At 37.2% G+C, this 23,047-nt stretch overlaps 1 long non-coding RNA gene across 1 annotated transcript in view; it reads left to right on the top strand.

Annotated features, from left to right (window-relative positions):
- Positions 1-23,047, top strand: part of LOC120528624 — a 95,217-nt gene that overhangs the window by 14,635 nt on the left and 57,535 nt on the right. The gene's annotated exons all lie outside the window — the stretch shown is intronic.

Raw genomic sequence — 23,047 nt, 5'->3', positions numbered from 1 at the left:
TTGCCCCTTGTGCTCTTCCATCTGCGAGAAAGAATTTTACTTTTGCACTTTCCCTTAACTGCTCATGAGGCACTTTAAGCTTTTCCCACAATCTGTATTTCATAAGGGTATAAGTGCTCCCTGTATCTACGACTGTCTCTCCAGTGACTCCTCGCACTTGTATGGGCAACACTAAGATGGGGCAAGGTGGCTTGCACAAAGGTCCGGAGCTTTTCTACCATCAGCGCCTGGCATTCATCTTAGAGGAACGCTTACAGAAAGGCAGCGCAAAACTCTGCCCAGTTGTTACACTTGTGCCGCTCAGCAAACACCAAGAGCGCACCGGACCGCTGAGTGCTGTGTTTAGGAATCCCCACAGCTCGGCTGCACTCAGTGGATGAAGCTCCACAAACAAGTCAACCTCCTCTACAAAGGAAAGAGGCAAGAGGTTGACGGAACATACATGTGTTTGTGTTCATACTGAACTAAAGCTGTAAAGTACATCATAAACAATAATATTTTATTATTTTCATTTAGAATGTTCAATATCAGCAGATTGTGTATTTGGTTAATTTCCAATTGAGCAGCTGTTATGATATCTCTTGTTAATACATAATGATATGGGATTAGTGGATTTAATCAGTTCCTCAAATTTATGCATCACAGGGATGATAAAAAAGTAGGCAAATGGCCAAATCAATTTATAATTAGTTGACTACATCAGTCTGCAAAACATGTGAGCACTGATTAAACTCTGTAAAGAGGCAAAGGAAAAGTCATTTTGATCAAAGCATTCTAAAACTTTGAATTTTGGCTCTCAGATCCATATTGTAGACTTGTTCCATGGCAAAAGAAAAAAGGCAAGAAACATGCTTGGTAACAAATTACAACAGCTTAGCTGCAGGGTGTTAGAGAATTATCAGAAATAGCAGGAACTGGCCAACATAAGATTATGTGACCACCTGTAAAGATGGAAATGGCTTTAAAAGCTTGCAGAATTAATCATAATCTTGTAGGATGATACTGATATCACTTTTTATCACAAGTTGTTGTTGAGGGACAGGGAAGTCATTTGTCAAATTTGTGCTGATTGAAATATAGAGACTAGAAAGGATAAGAAGGTATCTCTTCACGTCCAAAATAATGTACAAGCCAAATTAAATTATCAATTGTTATATGTATTAAAAATAAATCATAACACTGATGTTCACAAAAAAGAGAAAGTTTATATACACCTAGTAACTGCACAACAAAATTTGCTCTTATGACTTTGCCGGTGCTCCATACCTGCCTTTTTTGTATTTTTATTATTTTGCCATTGTCTTACATTAATAATTTTAACATGTAATTTTTATTCTTGATCTTTTTTCAGATTAATCAACAATGGTGTTTTATTGGATAATTATTTAGTATTACTTTATTGTTTAATTACCCAGTTTTGCATTTACTATTCTATGCTCTAATGCTTGAGTGATGGGGCCTCACTATCCCCATTCCCTATTCCCAAAAGTACAGGTGTGCTGATATTAGGGCGGCCACATTGAATTCTGTTTTAAAGGAGTCTTTAAATCTGAGACTCACAGCTAAGGCATTGTGGTGTTGGTGAGGTGGTGGTGATTGGGAAGGATGCATTGTGTTCACACATTTATGTTGGTGGCTCCCCTCCTCTTAATTGGGTTCCTCTGAGTAATTATTTGCAGTTATAGCAATTTATTTTCTTGTACAGTCAGTTTCAGTTTGTTGCTAAATTTAACAATTTGTATTTTTGTATTTTTTGGGATCTCCATGTTTAAAAATACATTTTCGTGGCTTAGTATTTAAAGTAGTCTATTGAGTTAATATATGTATTACTATTTTGGCAATAGGATAAGTATTGTTAGGTAAGGTTCAGTTTTGTTTTGTTCTTTGAAGTTTCCTTTTGTTTTATCTTACTAAATGGTATTTTTTGACTCAGTAATGTTGAATTAAACAATTCAGTTAATTTGTATTTAGTTACAAGCGATGTTACTGGCTTTGCCTGGGAAATTTCTTAAGGCAATGGGCATCACTTATAGTTGTGTTGGTAGATCAGGTGTATCAGAAGTACTATGTAACTACCAGTAACTCATTACTTTTCTTTATACAATGTTTGTAGTTTGTTTATTTATTTATTTTACTAAGCGCTAATAGAATTGGCAGGTAGTGTGATGTAGTGGTTAAGGCTTTGGCCTTCAAATCCTGAGGTTGTACATTCAAATCCTGATGCTGACACTGTGTAACCATGAGCAAGTCCTTTCACCTGCCTGTGCCCAAACTGGAAAAACAAAAGAAATGTAACCAACTGTATCTGAAATGATGTAAGGAAAAGGAATCAGCCAAGTAAGGCTTACTCCTTCACAATTGTCCGTGAGTAAAACGTCCCTACATTAGATCAATTCCTACTTTTTTTTGTTTTTCCTAGAGATTTGGCATTTGATGATGGCTATTGCAAAACACAATTTTACAGGAAAGTGTGTTATTTTTTTATTGAAACAGTTAATCACCTATGTTCCCCGTTAGCTGCAGTTGCTCACTTTTTTTTCTGTGTGCTGCATAGCACTTTTGAACTGGTATACAGCTGTTATCACTCTGCTCACAACCCCTTCCATGAAACGGTTTGGAAGAGCTGCACACCTGTTATCGTGCCTTTCACCCTTTTGTAATGCACCTGCAGGTCCCGAAACTCCATGGGTCAGCCCCGAAATACTCCACCCCCAGCTTATTGTTAATGTGTTTGTAGTCCATGGCACTCAATTACCCCATGCTTGTCATTTGTGTGAGAGTGTTTTGTGGTGCTCAATACTTTATTCTTGAAGGTCAACAGAGAGAAACTGATAATCAAGATAAAAGCCAGCATGCATCTAAGAGTGCCGGTGGTCAATAGTAAAAAAGTGTACTTACTAACCATTGATCTGTGCATCTACCTTGAGATTCGTTAAATTTTTCTCTTCATTTCATAGTGTTATCACCTCTCGTTTTCATCCAGGACACATCCCAATGTTAATTTGTTCATCCACCCTATTAGTGGGTTGTGCTATTTGCATGGTCCATCAATGTCAAGGACTAGGAGTCCCAAAGCAAATAAATCCCAAAAGGTTTCAAAAACACTTCCATAAATGCCAACTAATAAAGGGAATATACTGCCAAACCGAAGCTACACATAAAAGCAACACAGAATCTTTATAAAAATAGGTTTATTTCTACAAAAATCCTCTGTCTCACTATGAAGCTCCAAAGAGCACAAAAGGCATAAAGGAGCTGCCACCAAGGCAATTCAGGGCAAACAAAGTCCCAATACAATTATCAAAAAAATCCATGTGTTTAAAATTCACATAAGATCATAAGCACAGCAAAAAAACGAATAACTCATCAACTCCTTAGCACATTTAAGATGAACTACCAGGAACTGTGGGGGACTTTCCTTATTTATAGAATAAAGGGTGGTTTCCAGCAGTGATTAGCAGGTGTCCCTGCCTCTTGTAGGACCACCCACAAAACAAATGGAACATAACACAGGCAGCTTGTATTGATAGAGAAAATCCCAAAAAAAGAAAGATGCACATAACCGACATGAAAAGAATCAAAAATGAACAAAACATGAATCTGAAGCCCAGCCAGAGAACAGAATCCATCATGTCTGCCAAGCCCTTCATTTGCATAAAGCATGCGCTCCGCACAGCACACAGCATGTAATTTAGCATAATATAAATATTATGTTATTCTATAACATCACTAAGTTTCAGTCAAATCTCTCAAGGTATTTCCGAGATTTTGGGCTATTTAATTTTTATATTGTGTGGGGGTTACCCTAAATATTGATACTATCAAAATGTCCTTCCTTAGGGGATGCCTAGTGTCTCATATGTACCATCCTGCCAAATTTCAGGTTTTTAACTAAACAGGACAAGTGTGTAACCACAAGGGTGTGTCACAGAGTCCCAAACCATAGACACAGTAAAGCATCACTCATAATATGAATAAAATAAAGGGTTTTTTATTCAATTCCAGAGCCTTTCCAATGATCCTCTCTCCAGATATAAGCCACGAAATACAATAAATTATACAATAAACCACCAATTCTTTCTCCTGTCTCCTCAGCTGAGCTTTTCAATGTAGTAAAAGGAGCATCTGTAAATCTTCCTTGGTGGCTTTTTCAATTTAGCACTGTCTGGTGGTTCTCTTCAACAGCAGATCAACATCAAGGTACTGCTCATCCCCATTCTGATCAGCATAATGTCTTGAGTTTAATGAATTGCTGATGTTTATCTGGTTTGTTTTCTGTTTTTTTTCTTCCAATTACTGTGGTTACCTTTAAAGGGAGGGTACAAGGAAATGACAAGTCCTATATAGGGTGCTAATCCATGACAGTGCCTTCTGTTGCATTTACAATTGGGGCACAATTTAGGATTAGCAATTAACCTAGGATTGTGGGAGAAATACTATTTTACCTGTTGTCACGTGTGTGTGCATGTATGAAGCAGTATAAAGGATTAAGTGATGATAATTCTCTGCCAAGACAGGAGATACCGCTATGTACTGGTGAGCTCTCTTCTCCCCCTTCTGCAGAAAGTAAGATTAACACCATTCCATCCCTGACATCAATTCTGGGGTCTGTCACCTGGACCCGCCTCTTCCTCCCATAATGCCTGAAAACCAGAGGAGTACCCATCTTGGGCAGTCTACCCAAGACAGAAATCAGGATGACTAGCTTTTTGCGCTGTACACGTTTTTTTTCTTTTCATATTCATTCATTTCAAGTATATGGGGCTGGCCGCAACGTGCCCTAAAACTTTAACCTGGTTCTGCTAGTTCTTTACACTGAATAAAATTCAATCAAGAAACAGACAGAACAAGCCCAGTCCATGATATTGAATCTTTGAGGTAGCCTTACAAATTACTGTGGGTAAAGATATGCTATAAGGAGTGAAAGGAAACAAAGGCAGAGAATTAAGATGATCTATAGGAGCAGATGGTAAAACAAAAATGAGGAATAGATGGAAATTGCTGGAAACATGATTGATAGCAATGGGATTAGGAATTAGTGGATGAACTACATGTAGAAGTTGCTGAATGAGGAGAATGAATGGAATAATAATATTGATTGTTAGGAAATAGAAGAAAACTTTTAAGTTTTCAAAAGAGGAGGCGACAAAAATGCTGAAATAGGTGAAGACATTAAAAGCAGAGGGCTCAACTGGAGTGGTGTCAGAAATGCTGAAAGGAGCAGAAGCTCCAGGAGTTGAATGGCTGACAGACCTGTGTAACATGAAGGAAGGATTCATGAAGATTGTAAAAGAAGTGTGCTTATTCCACTATGCAATGTAAAGGGTGGTCTACCGGATTATGTCATATCAAGCAATTAAGCTTTTGTAGCAGGTGATGAAAGAGGTGAGAAACTGCTAGAGAAAAAAATTAGTATCAAGTAAATGTTACCAAAAAACAGTTTAGATTCATACCTGGGAAGGAAACAACAGATACAATCTTTGTTATCAGGAAAATGCAGAAAAAGCACCAGACCAAGAGAAAGAAGCTGCACTGTATCTGTAGAAATATGGTGAGGTGAACATTAAGAAAGGTTGGTGTGCAGGAATGATTTGTGTCTGCCTACAATAACAAGGATAATGTAAATACTAAGGTGGAAAATGTTACTATTAAAGTGAGATCTGCTGCTGACATAGTCGCACTTGAAAAGACAGTTAAAAAACCTTCTAGCACTATCATACCAAGTAAGACCCAAAGAGTGTCTGATTTAAAGAGAACATGCTGTAGAGCTGAGCGTAAATGGAGAAAAACTAAACTAACTATCCACTGTGAGATATTGAAGGTTAAAATAACAGAATACAATAACATAGTTCGTCTTGAGAGGTGCTGCTATTTCTCAAGAATTATAAATAACAATGCTAGTAATTCCAGAGTCTTATTCTCTATGATTGATCGTCTGCTATACCCAGGTAATGCAAATGAATGCCTCCAGAATACTTCCAGTGAAACTTGTGAGGCTATTGCTGTATTTTTCAATCAAAAAATTAATGATATTAGAAATAATATAGTATATCTCCCCAACACTGATCCTCTTAAGCCCCAGTACTCCATTATAAACAAATTTAATTCTTTCACCAGGATAGATTTACCTGATTTATATAAAATAATTTCTCAACTGAGACACTCCATCTGCGTTCTTAACCCAATACCAACAAGGTTTTTCAAAGAAGTATTGGGCGTGCTAATTGATAGTATTCTTGACATAGTAAACTCATCATTAGATACGGGGGTCTTTCCAGACTCTCTTAAGACTGCTGTAGTTAAACCCCTACTCAAGAAAAATAATCTTGACTCCCCTGCTTTTGAACATTTTAGACCTATTTCTAACCTGCCATTCTTAAGTAAAATCCTAGAGAAGGCATTCATTCTGCAGCTAAATGACCACCTCAATAAACATGCAATTCTTGATAAGTTTCAGTCGATTTTCAGAACAAATCACAGTAAAGAAACTGAACTTGTTAAAGTAGTAAATGACTTGCGGGTAAATGCAGACACAGGCCGTTTATCTGTTCTCATCTTCTTAGATCTGAGTGCCGCATTTGATACCATTGATCACAATATTCTTAGAAATCGCCTTAGTCAGTGGGGAGGGCTCTCTGGCAGTGTCTTAAATTGGCTGGAATCCTACCTGGCAGGTAGAAAATTCTTTGTTAGTTGTGGTAATTACACTTCAAAGACACATGATATTCTACATGGTGTTCCACAAGGCTCTCTCCTGGGTCCCGCTGCTCTTTTTGATCTACATGCTTCCATTAGGTCAGATTATGTTGGGGCATAACGTGAGCTACCACAGCTATGCTGATGACACACAGCTGTATTTATCAATAGCACCTGATGACCCCAACTCTGTTGATTCACTAACACAATGTCTTACTTTTGTTTCTCAATGGATGAGTAGTAATTTTCTCAAGCTAAATAAAGAGAAAACTGAAATTTTAGTGATTGGCAATAATGTATATAATGAGGTTATTAGAAATAAACTTGATACATTAAGATTAAATGTCAAGACGGAGGTAAAGAATTTAGGGATAACGATTGACTCTGACATGAATTTTAAATAGCATATTAATCAGACCACTAGGACAGCATTTTTTTACTTAAGAAATATAGCAAAAGTTAAACCTCTTATATCATTGAAAGATGCTGAGAAATTAGTTCACACTTTTCTTTTCAGTCGACTAGATTACTGTAATGCACTCCTCTCAGTACTACCCAAAAAAGACATCAATCGATTGCAATTAGTTCAGAATGCAGCTGCTAGAATCCTAACTAGGAAAAGAAAATCCGAGCACATTTCTCCAGTTTTGATGTTACTACACTGGTTACCTATGTCATTCAGAATTGACTTTAAAATACTGCTTATGGTTTACAAAGCCTTAAATAATCTCACTCCATCTTATATTTCGGAATGTCTGACACCTTACATTCCAAATCGTAACCTTAGATCTTCAAATGTGTGACTGCTTAGAATTCCAAGAGCTAAACTTAAAAGTAGTGGTGAGGCCACCTAATCAAAGCACCGTGATGTCCCTACATTGATGGATTAAGGGCCAGAAGTCCACATGACTGTCATCATCAAGTCCTTCCATGAGAACCCTGAATACAATGAGGACTGATTATTTATGTTAGGTAGAATGCCTAGAGGGAGGCAGGCGGTCTCATAGCCTGGAACCCCTGCAGATTTTATTTTTTCTCCCCAGTCTGGAGTTTTTTTGTTTTCTCTGTCCTCCCTAGTCATCGGACATTACTTTTATTCTATGTTAATTAGTGTTCTTTTATTTTAATTCTTACTTTGTCTTTTTTTCTCTTTCTTCATCATGTAAAGCACTGTGAGCTACATTATTTGTATGAACATATGCTATATAAATAAATGTTGTTGTTGATGTTAGTGTTTGAGGAAGCATGTACAATGGTCAGGAGAGTAGATGGGGTTAGTGAGAGTTTTGAGGTGCAAGAGGGCTCACACTAGGTTTCTGTTCTAAGTCTGTTGTTTTCTGTGATGCTGATGGAGGTGGTAAGAAGAAAAGTGTAGTTTTTAGGTCTAGTTTTAAAGGTCCCTAAGGTTCTACTGTCTACCACACTACAGTAATCCCTCCTCGATCGCGGGGGTTGCGTTCCAGAACCCCCGCGATAGATGAAAATCCGCGAAGTAGAAACCATATGTTTGTGTAGTTATTTTTAGATATTTTAAGCCCTTATAAACTCTCCCACATTGTTAACATTATTAGAGCCCTCTAGACATGAAATAACACCCTTTAGTCAAATGTTTAAACTGTGCTCCATGACAAGACAGAGATGACAGTTCTTTCTCACAATTAAAAGAAAGCAAACATATCTTATCTTCAAAGGAGCGCCGTCATAAAGGAGCGCGTCAGGAGCAGAGAATGTCAGAGAGAGAGAGAGAGAGCGCTCGCAAAGAAAAGCAAACAATCAAAAAATCAATACGTGTGCTTTTAAGTTTGTCACGGCATTTTTTAGAGGAGCGTCAGTATCTTCTAAGCAAACAGCCCCTCTGCTCACATCTCCTCCGTCAGGCGCAGAGAACGTCAGAGAGAGAGAGCGAGATTAAAGCAAACCATCAAAAAATCAATAAGTTTGCTTTTGGAAGCACCGTGATAAAGCGGCATTTCTCAGAGGTGCGTCAGTATCCACTAGGCAAACAGCTTCTGTGCAAACAGCCCCTCTGCTCACAGCCCCTCCGTCAGGTGCAGAGAATGTCAGAGAGGGTGAGATAGAGGCAGAGACAAGCAAACAATCAAGCTCCGCGCGGGATGCATATCTTGTAGCATTGAGGAGTTTTAGTTAATATGTAATACATGCTCTGATTGGGTAGCTTCTAAGCCATCCGCCAATAGCGTCCCTTGTATGAAATCAACTGGGCAAACAAACTGAGGAAGCGTGTAGCAAAAATTAAAAGACCCATTGTCCGCAGAAATCCGCGAACCAGCGAAAAATCCGTGATATATATTTAGATGTGCTTACAATTAAAATCCGCGATAGAGTGAAGCCGCGAAAGTCGAAGCGCAATATAGCGAGGGATTACTGTACTTGGTAACTTATTCCACATGTTCATTGTTCTCTGTGTGAAGAAAAACTTCCTAATTTATGTGCAACATTTACCCTTAACAAGTTTCGAACTGTGCCCCAGTGTTCTTGCTGAACTCATATTAAAGTAACAGTCTTGAGCCAATGTGCTAATTCCCGTCATAATTTTAAACACTTCAGTCATATCTCCTCTCGAACTCATTTCACTTAAATTGTGAAGGCTTAGCTGTTTTAATCTAACCTCATAATTCATCCCCTGCAGTCCTGGAATCAGCTTAATTGTTCTTCTCTGGACTAGTGTCTTTTTTGTAACCTAGAAAGCAAAACTGTACACAGTACTCCAAATGAAGTCTAACAAATGCATTATAAAGCTTCAGCATAAACACCTTTGACTTGTACTCTACACATTGTGCTATATAACATAACATTCAGTTAACCTTCTTAATAGCTTCTGAAAACTGTCTTGAAGTTGAAAGTGACACGCCCATAACGAATCCTAAATTCTTCTCATAAAGTGTACATTCAATTTTCAGACCTCCCATTGTGTATTCAACCCTCACATTTTTATTTCCTATGTGTAATACTTTACATTTACTTACAATAAATTTCATTAGCAGCAAATCTGCCCAAGCCTTTATGCTATTCAAGTCCCTCTGTAACGATTCAACAAATGCTAGATTATCTACCAGTAAGCCTAGCTTGATATCATTTGCAAACTTAACCAGCTTGTTATTTATATTTGTATCCACATCATTTATATACATAAAAGATAACAGGTGCCCTAGTACTGATCCCTGTGATACACCACTGTAAACATCACCCATTGCTTCCTGGGAGCCAATTTTGCACCCATCTACATACAACACTCTTGCTGTGACTTCCTAAAAATATTTGTCACGGGTTTGTATATGTACTCACTAACCTCCTTAAGCATTCAAGGGTAAATAGTATCTGCTCCTGGTAATTTGTTTGATTTGAGCCTATTTAATCTAAGCAGTACTTCTCGCTCTATAATTTCCAAATTACTCGATACCTCCTTAGTAGCCCATGTTACCACAGGGAGGTTATCAGCTTATTCACACAAGAAGACCTAAGAAAATTGCACGTTTATAGCTTCTGTTATTTCACTGTCTTTTTTTAAAATTCCCCTTTTCTATTTTCTGCTGCACTTCATCTCCCACTTAACTGTTCTTTTACTACTAACATACTGAAAGAATCTGTTAAGGTCACCTTTCGTCTTATCTACTATATTTCTCACTAACGTTTTTTAGCCTCATATCATGGGAGTCATTAGTCTTATACACTTTATACAGATTTTTTTGCCTTTGCAGCTTCTTTTTCAACTCTTTATTAACAGACTGCAGAGTTTTTGTAATTTTCTACTAATTCCAAATTTAGGTATATACCTGTCCTGCATTAAATGTAAAATGTTTTTAAACCTGTATCACTGTCTTTTGAATGTCTATACAACTAGCTTTTGCTGATCCATTCTCCTTTTTAGACTTTGCTGCATATGGTCAAAATTTTCTCTACCAAAGTTAAACTTAACAGTTTTGGTCTTTGCTTTTGCTGCTCTTCCAAAATACTGACAATTGTATTACATTATGGTCACTTGACCTTAGTGGTTCAATCACCTCCAAACCCAAATTCTGTCTTTTTAAAAATATACTAAATTTAGACAGGCACCAGGTGTACTAACATGGAAGTGGAGGGGATGAGACCCAGAGGGAGGCTGAAGATATTAGATCTTGGAGAATGGAGAATAAAGATTTGGTGGTAATTCCAGAAACTCTGGAATATCATTAAGAAAAATAATAAAAAAATATTTGTTTGTCACATATAGCTGTTTGAATTTCTACCATTTATTGCTTCTTTTTTCCAGTCTTCCACAGTTTTCCGGTTTCATCCTATTTAAGCACACTTTCTACACAGAACTGAAAATGAAAGGTGATGGCGAGTTAAAATATGCCAAGATTCAGCAGTAAATAAACATGTGAAACAAGTAGATAAACTTCAACACAAAATGATACGAAACATGAAATATGAATTAACCACAAATGAACACTTTTTCTTATACAATGTTAAGGACATTGGAAAATATTATAATAATTTCTTATTCCCTTTATAAAAATGTCTAATCCATGTTTTAATATTCAATGTTTCCTAGCCATGATTAAATTAAACAAATCTGTAAAACTAGACTTTTTCCTTTACATGACTTTAATTTGATACAGTACATAACTTTGGTCACATATTTTAACAGCTTATTTGCACATATTTGTTTAGTACATTCTTGCCAATTTTACTATGATCACTGGGACTAATTTTAATTATTGCCCTCAGTGTGATGTACCTTTATGTGTAACCAATTACTTTCAAACTAATTGCATTGCAAACCCCTTGTGTAAATGCCTTTCTCTGCAAGTGACAATTAGTGACAATGAGAAGAAGCAGTTTTAATATGCCACTGTACTGCTCTCAAATTTTTATTACAGTGAACATAAAGTTTTAACTGTTCACTAGGGATTTAAAATTAACAGATGAAACAAATCAAAAATAAATGCTTTAACTAAAATGTACATGTGACTGTTCAAATATTGTCTTAAATATGGTGTTTGGGTCTTAAAGTGGGTGCTAAATGATGTAATTAAAACTATATGTTACAAAGAGTTGCTCAAATAGCATTGGGTTACCAGCAGCAAGAGCACTAGGCCAAGGGGCAAAAAACCGAGGGGGGTCTTGATTCAAACCATTAGAAAGCAGAAAGACCACCACTTGCAAGAAAACGTGAATTCAGCATTCCAGTGTAGAAAGCCCCCAAAATTCACAGTGTCAAGTGATAGACACCACAATTGAAAATGAACAGGATGGAGTTTGAAAAAGTAGCAGGCTGAGAGGAAACATTCTTCTTAGAGAGCAAAAATGGCCAAAGAGACTTGTCAGTAAGTTGCTAGACCTTCGGTCCAATAGGTAAAAGCACATGGTCACTTCCCGGGGAAGCTGGGTCGATGTAGTCTACTCAAGGGCGAATTCAGATTTGGCTAACAACACACTAGTACTCACCTAACCATTTGCAAGAGGAGCATAATGTTATTTCTTTAAAGAATTTTTCACGACATCTGTCTAACAGAACAAGTCCTTTCTAGATCACTGATGGCTGAGGGGTTCCGAGACAACACAAAATTTTACAGGAAGTATTAGCCTGGTGTCACAGGAAAACTAAAGTCGTTCCTGTCTCTGGAAAATGTCCTAGAGAGGCACTTTAAAGCTTCTTTACAGCAGAGGGCCAGTTGAGTACCACAAAAAGTGTTGGATAAAGTCTCACTAATTGGAGGATGAGGCCAGGCCCATGAAAATGAGAGATGGGAGATGAGAAAGGAAGTACCAGTTCACCACCTGGAAGTAGGATCAGTGGTTGTGCCATAACACTAGGGTGGAATTCAACATCTGTATAGGAAGATTCATAATGGCAGTCTGCAATCTGTGTTTTTATTCCTGTTGTGCTTGGTGCGCCAATCTGTTTATCCCTTCTGGTGTGTTTTTGCTTTAAAAATGAACACATCATGTATTACTACTTCTGCTCTACGTGACATTGTTTTGGATCTTAAGGGTCCTTATTGAGGCCCTCTCTCTTGTTGAAATCTAAAATATAATCTGCGGATGGTGTCATTTCCATCCTATATGCCACTTTCTAAATATTCCAATAATGCTTTGACTGTGTTGAATTTTCCATAATTAGAAGTTTGTGATTTGATTGGTAAAATATCCATAACATACTGTATGTACAGTATATGCATTTTATGCAGAATGTGCAGCTGAAGTGTCTACTGTCATAAAGTTTTGCCATTAATTTAGGATACACTTTGTGCTGCAATAACAACAAATCAGCTAAAGGCTGAATAACCAAGCGAGATAGAAAAGCAGTGCTCTCAAGCCATTCTTGAACCCAGTTAAAGGATTTAAATAAGTTTGTGCTGTTCATCATTTTATTTTGAGCCATGCCAGTGAAGTTTATCATTACTGCTTTTTCTAAGCTCTCTTGACATAAAGCTGTTTATTATTAAAGTACAGTGAGGTGCAGGTCGTTACCAGGGCCGGATTAAGGTGGGTGCTATTTATGCTGCAGCATTAGGCCCATTCCTGAAAAACGCCCAGATGAAAACAGACGAGAATTTTCCAGAGGCTGAACAGTTTTCCTTTGCTATATTAACCAAAAAATAATTCTTAGAATGAAATTTGGAGTCCGGCTTTCGGACGCCTAGACACAGCGTTACCTATTATACAGTTACTATTGTTCTTTGCGCTGTGATGTAACTATAACGTTGTTGTGTTTATTGTTAACCAAAGATTTCAAGTTAATGCTACCAATTTTATGTTAAACAGTTTACTTAGTAATTTAGCTTCCTTTTTTGCAATATCGGGGATTCTTGCCACTTTATTATTGTTTGGTAAGTGTCACATAGTAAATTTTTCACCTTGAAAGTTAGTTGTACAGTAAAAATCGATGGCTATTTAAATGGTTATCTGTAAAGGCAAAAACTAAAAGCCGGCCCAAGGCCCAGCATCGCAAGCAGTTAAGGCTCCTTGATCGTTCTTAGTGCGCATGTACGGTGAGTGTCAAATGCACATGCACCAATGCCGAGAAAAAATAGGCCTTTTTTGCGCTGCAGCATCAAGCCCAATTTCGTCTTAATCCGGCCCTGGTCGTTACAATGATGATCACCATTAACTTAGCATAAAACCCTCAATGGATGAATTTTAAGGAGATTATCAGATGGATTGACAGAAAAAGAGGCTTGGACTGGGGAAACAGTGACTCATAAACAAAATTCACATGGTGACACTAAACTCAACGTTATTAAAAAAAATCTAAATCAACACCAGACCGTAAAATCCATCATTTTGTTCTAACATGAAATCTTTTGTAAAATCTCCTTCAATTTTCAGTTTGGCCCTTAATCCAAGAGGCAGTCATACATATCATGACCAAAAAAGAACTCAAGTGAGCAACAAAGATCACCCCATTACAATACAATGCAATTTATTTTTGTATAGCCCAAAATCACAAAAGGAGTGCTGCAATGGGCTTTAACAGGCCCTGCCTTTTGAGAGCACCTTAGCCTTGACTCTCTAAGAAGACAAGGAAAAACTCCCAAAAAAATCCTTGTAGGGAAAAAAATGAAAGAAACCTTGGGAAAGGTAGTTCAAAGAGAGGCTCCTTTCCAGGTAGGTTGGGTACAAAGTGGGTGTCAAAAAATGGGGGCAAATACAATACAATACACAGAACAGAAAACCAAGTAATCCTCAATACAATAGTGCAATAGAAATATTACAAGTACAGAGAGGAATTCAACAGTAGAAGATATCACATTACTCTGTCACTTCCAACTAGAATGGATTCTTTGCATGACATGGTTGTCACCATACCCTGGACCTCTCATCAGGAACAAGTAGCAATGACTAGTATTCATCAGATCGGCTAATGTATTTTTAATCCTCAAGGGTGCAACATTTACAGTATGTTACTTAGCCTAATGCAACTAAAATGTCTTGTTTCTTTCCTAACAGGAAATTCTAGCATCTCTTTTAGCACCAATGTTGTACAGTATTTTATTCTTATATGATATATACCCAATCCATTACTACACTCAAGCTGTGCTAGCTTCTCTTGGCCTTTTTGATTATTGGTTATTTTCTCCTTCAGGAATGTTTTTTGCTTAGTGGTCCTTTCTTGATAAACCCACAACTCTGTTCTGTGTGCGTGTTCAGCAGAGTTGTTTGTTCAGAGTAAGGCACTCATACCCACATATCTAATAACTGCCATTATGTTTGTTTTAAAAACTTACATGTTCAGTATCTTTGTTTGTCTGAAAAATTAGATAGCAGAAGGGACGGTAGTCATCTGTTCATTGCACTGCACATGACCAAACAAGGAATAGTATTACTGTTACTTTTCCCTTCTAGAACCCAATGCTTGTACATCAGATTTCTTTTCCTTAAAGCTGCAATATAACGTGAATGAAATTTAATATGTCTCTTATTGGTAGATATTGGTGCAAACTATGCTCTGAAATTTCTCAGATTAGGAAGACGGATTTTTTAGGTGTGATAGTTCTACTAATTAAGCATGGTGCTAAAGATTGGCTATATGTTGCTTTTTTATTAGAACATGCAAGTAATGATTTCACTGTTCTCTGTACACATGACAATCCTTCTATATAAAAGAGGTCAGGATTGTCCTTCCGTCCCGTGAGTGCTACGCAGGCGCGGAGTTTCACACGCCCGTCCATTTTGCAATGCACGATGGGATTTGTAGTTTCGTTTTTCCAGGTAAAAGATGATTTTCTACTCCAGACTGTGCGATATCTTCTTCTTCTTTCTTACTATATAAAAGCGGTCGGGATTGTCCTTCCGTCCCGTGAGTGGAAAGCGTAGCGGTAATCCGCTTATCACAGACTTACTACTTGCAGCTTGCGGTACGAAGAGACATGATGTGAGCAGAGTTCTGGTGCTCCCATCATTCCCTTGCTTTTGTGCAAGATGCACTGGAAAAATAGACAAAATTATGTCTCTGGAAATAATTAATGTTGATGGAGTACAAATGCCTCACCGCGTAGTAAATATCAGGGGTTCAAAAGGCGACCTCAATATAGAAAAAAGTTTAAATTTCATCACAAAAATAACAATTATTAAAAACTATTACAGTAATACAGCTCAAATGCAATATAACCAAATTAATGAGTTTGTATAAAATATCAAATTGATCTACATATTAAATTGCCTTAAGAAGTGGTCAACTTTAAAGTCGGTCGCCTTAAAAGGCGGGTGAGCCTAGTAATGATATTATAAACCTCAAAACCTATAATTAGGCTTTCAAAATTCACCAAAAAGAGTGTTCTTATGTTACATGTATCTGTCATACACTTTAGTTGCTCATCAGACCCTAGTCAACACTCAGATATCTGTGGTATATGGTGAGGAAAGGAACCAGACAAAGAAGAAGTATAAAATAGGCATGCTAACAATGTAATAACAAAGCAAATGGGAAGTGAAGTAACAGCCAATGTTTAGAAATCTTTACTAGGTACACACACATTTAGATGAAAGGTCAGGAACACAGGAAATCATTGAACAAAATTTTTTTTACTTATGTGAGAATTAGAAAAGACTTCAAAACTGAGTTTGAATGTGAAGCACACTCTTACAGTATTTTAACTAGCAATGAGCTATCCAGCAATCCATCAATATTGTAAATAGTAAAATGAGAGCAGGAATTAAGCCAAAGTATTCAATGTTCAGTAAACAGCATAAATGATAGCAAAAACAGACATCATAACATTCATTAGCATATGATGGAAAACATTCCATAAAGCACTCCCCGTTTTAATATTAGCCACTTAAGTAATCCAAGCCACTTCAGAAATATGAATGATAAGATAAAAAACAAGTCAATATATCCTTAGCTTCTTTTTTAGATTTTTACTCTAAACCATGTATTTATTTATTTACCTGAAACATTATGAAGAAGTATTCTTCTTCTGAATGTGCCCATACCTCTTTGTCTAATGCAGTTTTTCTTTAAGGTCCTAAATAATTATTAATAATAATAATTCTTTGCATTTATATAACACTTTTCTCACTACTCAAAGCGCTCAGCAATTGCAGGTTAAGGGCCTTGCTCAAGGGCCTAACAGAGCAGAGTCCCTATTGGCATTCACAGGATTCGAACCGGCAACCTTCCAATTGCCAGTGCAGATCCATAGCCTCAAATTAGACAGCACCCTTACAATTTAAACAAGCTATCATTGGGCTACTTCATTCACCATCAGGACCATAGGTTAAATATCCATGCTGATAATACCCCTAATATTTTATCATGTTATCAGATCACCTATGACATGCACCTAACAAGAAAGGTATCAAGTAACCACTTAAGTACTTTTCTAGATGGATGAAAAGACAAAACATCAAGGCAAATTACATAACTGTTACCTGTTTCTTGTCTCACTGTTCGTGCCCGCACCTTGTGTGTTTCACCCTCAGGATGTCTATGCCAGGCTGCTCGCTGACTGGGGCTGTCTTTACTTTCACTCTTTTACTTTGTCCCAGTTTACCACCAATTGAACACTTCACAAAAGTGTACATTTTGGCCCTTAAGGGAGAACAGTGAGACAAGGAATGGACAATCTAAACTTCCCAGCCTGCTGGTTGCAGTCAGACAGAGAGACTATCTTTAAGCTTTCACTCACAAAACATATTTATCAGCATCAAAACCAATAACAACAAGAAGAACGTGATAAATAGAATAATACAGCTTGGACGTGTTAAAGTTTCATGCAATCCCATGAGCAACAGGAAGACACTGGTAAATGATCCTAGGTAGCTCCTCTTCTTAGTTGTAGATTATGTCTTCACCATCAGAAACAAAGAGAAAGATTTCTTTCCAAGGAAGAGATGAGACTCTTAAAAGCGGCAGCATTTTTAAAAACAAAGCAAATCCTCGAAACCCAAGTTTCTTGCCCAATGAACATGTACAAGAAGACACCCTGGCTATTTATTAACAGGTTCTCATATTTGCTAGCTGACATTGTACAGTTTCTCAAAACACATTGAAAGTATGCTCAAAAACAAAATGAAGAATATGTTGCCAAGTATCATTATCACTCAAGCTCATAAGCAGGGAACCCATTCCACACCCAATTTAAGATTAGTTCACTGGGACTCAAAGCTCATAAATAGCCTTACTATGCAAAACACTCCTCCACATTCCAGTTCACCCAGCATACACTGCACTCCTGTTCAGCTTGAAGAAGCTCAGGCTAAAGGCTTATCACTTGATGTCTGACAACTGAAAAAACTATCTCTTATCACCTGTGAAGGTAAAGATTACTCCACAAAGCAAGTCAGGCTAATCTTATGCAAGTGCTACACTTGTTTCAGTTTCATGTAGTAATTCCTGTCAAAGGCCTCCATGAAATGTTAGAAAACAGCTTGGTACCTTCTCCATGATTTATAAACCCTGTCAATATAATCCTTTAGCTACTGCAATCAGCTTTAAATTCATAAATGAGATAGACCCGAGATTCAAATGTCAAATCTCAACTGTTATCAGGATTTAATTTTAACTGTGAAACATTGTCTTTGTATGAAATTATTAAGTACTTTCTCATTATCATACTTTCATTACCTCCTTGTGACATTACTGTTATTCTCTTTTTAATTGTTTTTCTAAATAAAATGTTAAAAGATTCAAACATGTTCAAAATGCTGTTGCTAGAGTCCTGCCTCAAACCTGATAAATGCATGTCAGTCCTGGATTTTCAGATATGCCCATGAGTGTCCCCAAGTTTTCTGAAGATCACTTTCTCACAATTTATATGTCTTGGTCCTGCTCTTCCAACGTTTTAATTTCCACTGTCTATTTTTCTTGGGTCTACAAGTGACACATCCTTTGGTGCTAAACATCCAGTCCAAGATAATTACTTTAATTTATTCTTACTATGCATTAATTCTTTATTTAATTTTTGTCACATTATACTACTGATTTCCTCCCTGCCTAAACTTATTACAGTCCACAAAATCAGCATCATAGGATAACCCTTTCGGGGTTCATACCCAGAAGCTGATTTCCTGTTTGGCACACTGTAACCTCATCTAACACTTTAATCTGATGTTAAAATAAAATGGGTTTATGTCTGTTATGGCAAAAAAATGCTTCAGTGCTTATGTTTTTCAATCTCATGAATCTTGCTGAGTTCTAGACACTGATGACTTTAAACTGCTTAAGCAGTGAAGCCAGGTTGTCACTGATTTGTTTCCATTTTTATTGCATTGTATTCTTTTCCACTTATCTTTTAAATTGACATTTTTTGACAATTTTTCAGGATAAAAGTATGTCCATATTGCCTTTTTAATAAATATTTTAATCATTTTGTATTTTTTAATTAGTAGAAGAGTACTGTTTTGTGAAACATATTCTAGTTGCCTTATGTTATTGTGAGTTTAATCAATTTAGCTCATCCCTAGTAGTGTCCAAAAACATTGAGCTATATATAATTACACACATACAGCAAGTTAATGTAGTGTAAGTTATAGGCTGGCAGCAGACTGTTTGATTTACTTGTCCTATTCAAGTGTAAAGCAGCTTTTTAAAAGTTTATCTTCATAATAAAGATCTATGGGGCAAGTTTGAAATGATAAGTTTGAATATCAAGTCACTGGCAAAAAATATTGCAAAACATATTATAAGATTCAGAACGTACACATGCCATTTTGTAGATGCTTGTCTACATCAAGTAAAACAGAAAAGAAGCAGAAAACTAACCTAGCAGACACTGCGAACATAAGATGCTTCTATGCAACTGAGGCTTAACATAACAGCATTGTCAGAAAAAACTCTCTATTTACGTAAAAGGTGAGAATTGCCTAAAAATAAAAAGCACAATGCTTCTTTTGTGCATAAAAATAACTAAAGACGAAGAGACAAATTTCTCTTGCTGATGCTCAGTGAAGCGGATATTATAGAGGATGATCAACCGATTAGCCAAAACAATAACTGCTCCTTGTACAAAGCTTTTATTTGAGCAGCGCTTAGCTACGGAAATGAAGCACAGTTTTTTCTGGACATATTAAAGGCATAGGAGATGCCCTAAATGCTCTACCCACACAGCATTCAGCGGGATTGACAAATACATTTTGTAAAAAGTTTGCTTTTATAATTAATAGCAAAGATATTACATACAGTGCTAGTTTGTTCTGAAAAAAAGAATGTGCCTAACAGAGTTGCCCTCAGATTTAAAATACAGACAGAAATATATTTCCTATCAACAACCTACATGTATTAAATTTTATTCAGCATGCCCTTGTGTTTGTGAAAAGAGTCAGAGTGACCTCTGCTGTTAGACTTAGCCAAGCTTAGTGGGAGTATTGCTGAACACCCAACAGATAGAGGTCAAGAAAAGAGTTCAGCATCCAAGTTCAAAGCTCCTTCTTCCATTTGAAACAAATATCCTGGAATTCTTATTTAGGAAGGTTATATGAAAAGTGCAACATGATCATACTGTCAATACAATAAAATGTGCAGTACAGAAAGAATTCTAGATTTGTGACTAAAACATATTGCATTGTGGGGCTAGTATTTCTATAAGGTTTAAATATTTTGTGTTTAATTTCAGCTTTGTGTTTTTGTTTGTGTATTGAAATTAAGCAGCTTTTGGCTTTAATTTGATCTCTGCTTTCCTCAGACAAAGATTGTGCTTCATCCATCTGCTGGTCCTTTACTTAAAAAAAACACCTATTGCCTTTTTCCTAAGAGAATCTTGAACATTTTAAAATCAGGTCCTGATATGAGACTCTGTTGGACAAAATGCAGACAGAACAGATAAATCTAAAGAAATAATATAATCACTTAATTTCGGATGCCTTTAACCTGAAAATTTCTCCAGGGGCACTGTAAACTAGCTGACCCTGCGCTCCCCAGGGGATTAATACAGTGTACCAAATACCAAAGATTGTATATTTTTTATAATATTATTGCTTTTACACAGAGAGGTTCAGAATTAAAAAGGGGGGAAGACAAATAATTTGTCTTCACCTCAAAAGAAGTTAAATTTTGTTGAGTATAACAGATGTTTAGAGGATGCGTTATACTTCTATTGTGTGAATGTTGACCAGTGACTTATAGCCTGTCTCAAATGAGCAAACAAAAACGAATTGCTAGAATTAGCCTTCCTACTTCTTTTGGCAATTGTCACATGATCTTGTGATAGGTGGTCCATGGCGTAGAGCGGATTTTAAATAAGCATGCAGGCTTGGAATCGGGTGCAGGTGTGTGCAAGTTCTCTGCTCCGGAGATGGTTGGGGTGCCCGACTAATCACCTGCACACATATGCAAATGCAACAATCATTCAGTTGACTCAATTGTGCCATGAAGGTAGAGATGCACCAAACCTGCACCCAGTTTGGCAGGGTAAGATGAAAGGAGCCTGCATGGCAGAAGGGAGAAAACAAATGGAGAGGAAAAAGGCAAAGATTGAGGTTAAGTCCAGGGAAAAGAAAGGCAGGAATGGTAGTGAGACTGGGAGGAGGCCGGCAGCTGGGAGAAGAGCGCCTAGAGAAGTGCAGTGCCAACGCTCAGGGGGTGAAGAGGGCCAATCCAGCTGAGCAGTTTTATGAAGTATGAAGTTTTATGAGGGGGCATCAGTTTTAAAGGGATGCATCAAGTACTGAAATGTTTAGAAATGTTTTAACCTCGTTTTTATGGATATATTTATTTGGGAATTTTAACCTCCACTATCACTGTGACTTTCATTGGATTATTTATTTATTATGGATAAAGAACTGCTCTTTAATTTGAACATGGGTTTTTGGTGGTTTTAAATAAAAGCATGTTAACACTTTTCACCTACCCCTTGGCTGGATATATGTTTTCTCATTTGCCTGGCTCATGTCGATTGTGGGTTCAATAGGCCCACAAATAAAGCAGGGAACATTGAGCCAACCTGCACCATCACAGATCTTAGTGACATTTTTGTGAATAAAGTGGCCTTTGCAGATTCTGGAGCTGCTGAAAATTCCATTACTACTACATTCTTGGAAATTAGGTTGGTTAGGAAAATTTCACTAAAATAGCTATTTGACAGAAATCCAACTGGGAATGTATAATGCTAACTCTGGTAATGTAAATAGTAGTGTTGATCAGTGAATTTCACCAAAGCATTTTACACAGCAAATATGCTGTGTTCACCGATTATTTTCCTCGAAATTTGCCAGTAGTCAGCTTAGGTGAACATTGTTTTCCAAAGATGCGAGGGCAACATGACATAACAGAGCTGTAGCATTTCTACTGATTGTGCCATTTTGATTCTACTGGATTTAACTTCTTGCTTTGATGTGGTAAATCATAATTTACTCTTTGACGGGCTCGAAAGTTGGGTTGGCATCCGGGGTACAGCACTGGACTGGTTTGTCTCCTACATTAAACACAGAACCATTTCTGTCAACATTGGAAATTAGTTCTCTGTTTCTGCTGTTGTTTCATGTGTAGTCCCACAGACAGTACCGGTGCTAGGTTATTGTATGCCCTAGGCCAAGCTTATTAGTGCTCCAACTGACTATTAGCTAGCTAACCAGTGGTATAAGCAACAAAAGGGTTGATGGAGAGATACAGCATGGCAGAGACACTTGAAAGTTCATGTTCAGAAAATCATACAGTGCCCAAAATAAAAAAAGCAAGTGGTCAGAAATGAAAGTCGACATGAAAAGGGGAGTCGCAGCCCAGTGTCTGTTTATTCTATTTCAGACAATATTACAAAAACTGACCCCTGTTCAGAGGACTTGCCACCTGCACACACACCTCTGCCTTGGAAACCTCTGAGTGACCATCTAGCTATGTGATGATGGACGTTGTTCTCTCTGGAGTCACATAATGTAAGATTGGACACTGTAAGGGATGTTGTCAATGATCTAAGGAATATAAGCACTGTACTATGTGATATTGATTACAAATTAAATGAATTAGTTAAAAAATAAATGCTGCATCTGATTACCTGTTTTTGCATTCTGCTAATTACATTCAAGCAAAGTTGTAATGCTGTGTGATTTGGCTGATCATTTGGTGGGTCAGGGTCTGGTTCATCATACTTCTGGTACAGGCAAGCCACGATTGTGTGCCACATTATGCAGCAAGCTACATGCTTACACAATTTGACACACTTTCTGTGGACTATAGAGCAGCACATTAATAGAATGGAAATGCTTTTTATTTTCATAAGCAAATTCATTCTCTGAAGGTGCCTTTATAGCGCAGGGTTGACGGTGAGTGCCACAACAGACAGATTCTCTGCTCTTTACATGGCGCCTTGATGTGACTCACTATCCTTAAAAGGACTACTTGCCTTTTGCCGCTCTAGTTGGAAAAAGCATCTGCAACAGTGCAGAACTGCTGTTTTTTCAGGCTGTCCAG

This window comes from Polypterus senegalus, chromosome 4 (genome assembly GCF_016835505.1).
Source record: "Polypterus senegalus isolate Bchr_013 chromosome 4, ASM1683550v1, whole genome shotgun sequence".
In the NCBI taxonomy this organism is placed as follows: Eukaryota; Metazoa; Chordata; class Cladistia; order Polypteriformes; family Polypteridae; genus Polypterus; species Polypterus senegalus.
Note: the sequence above shows the minus strand (reverse complement) of the source record. Positions and strands in the feature narration are given on the sequence as shown.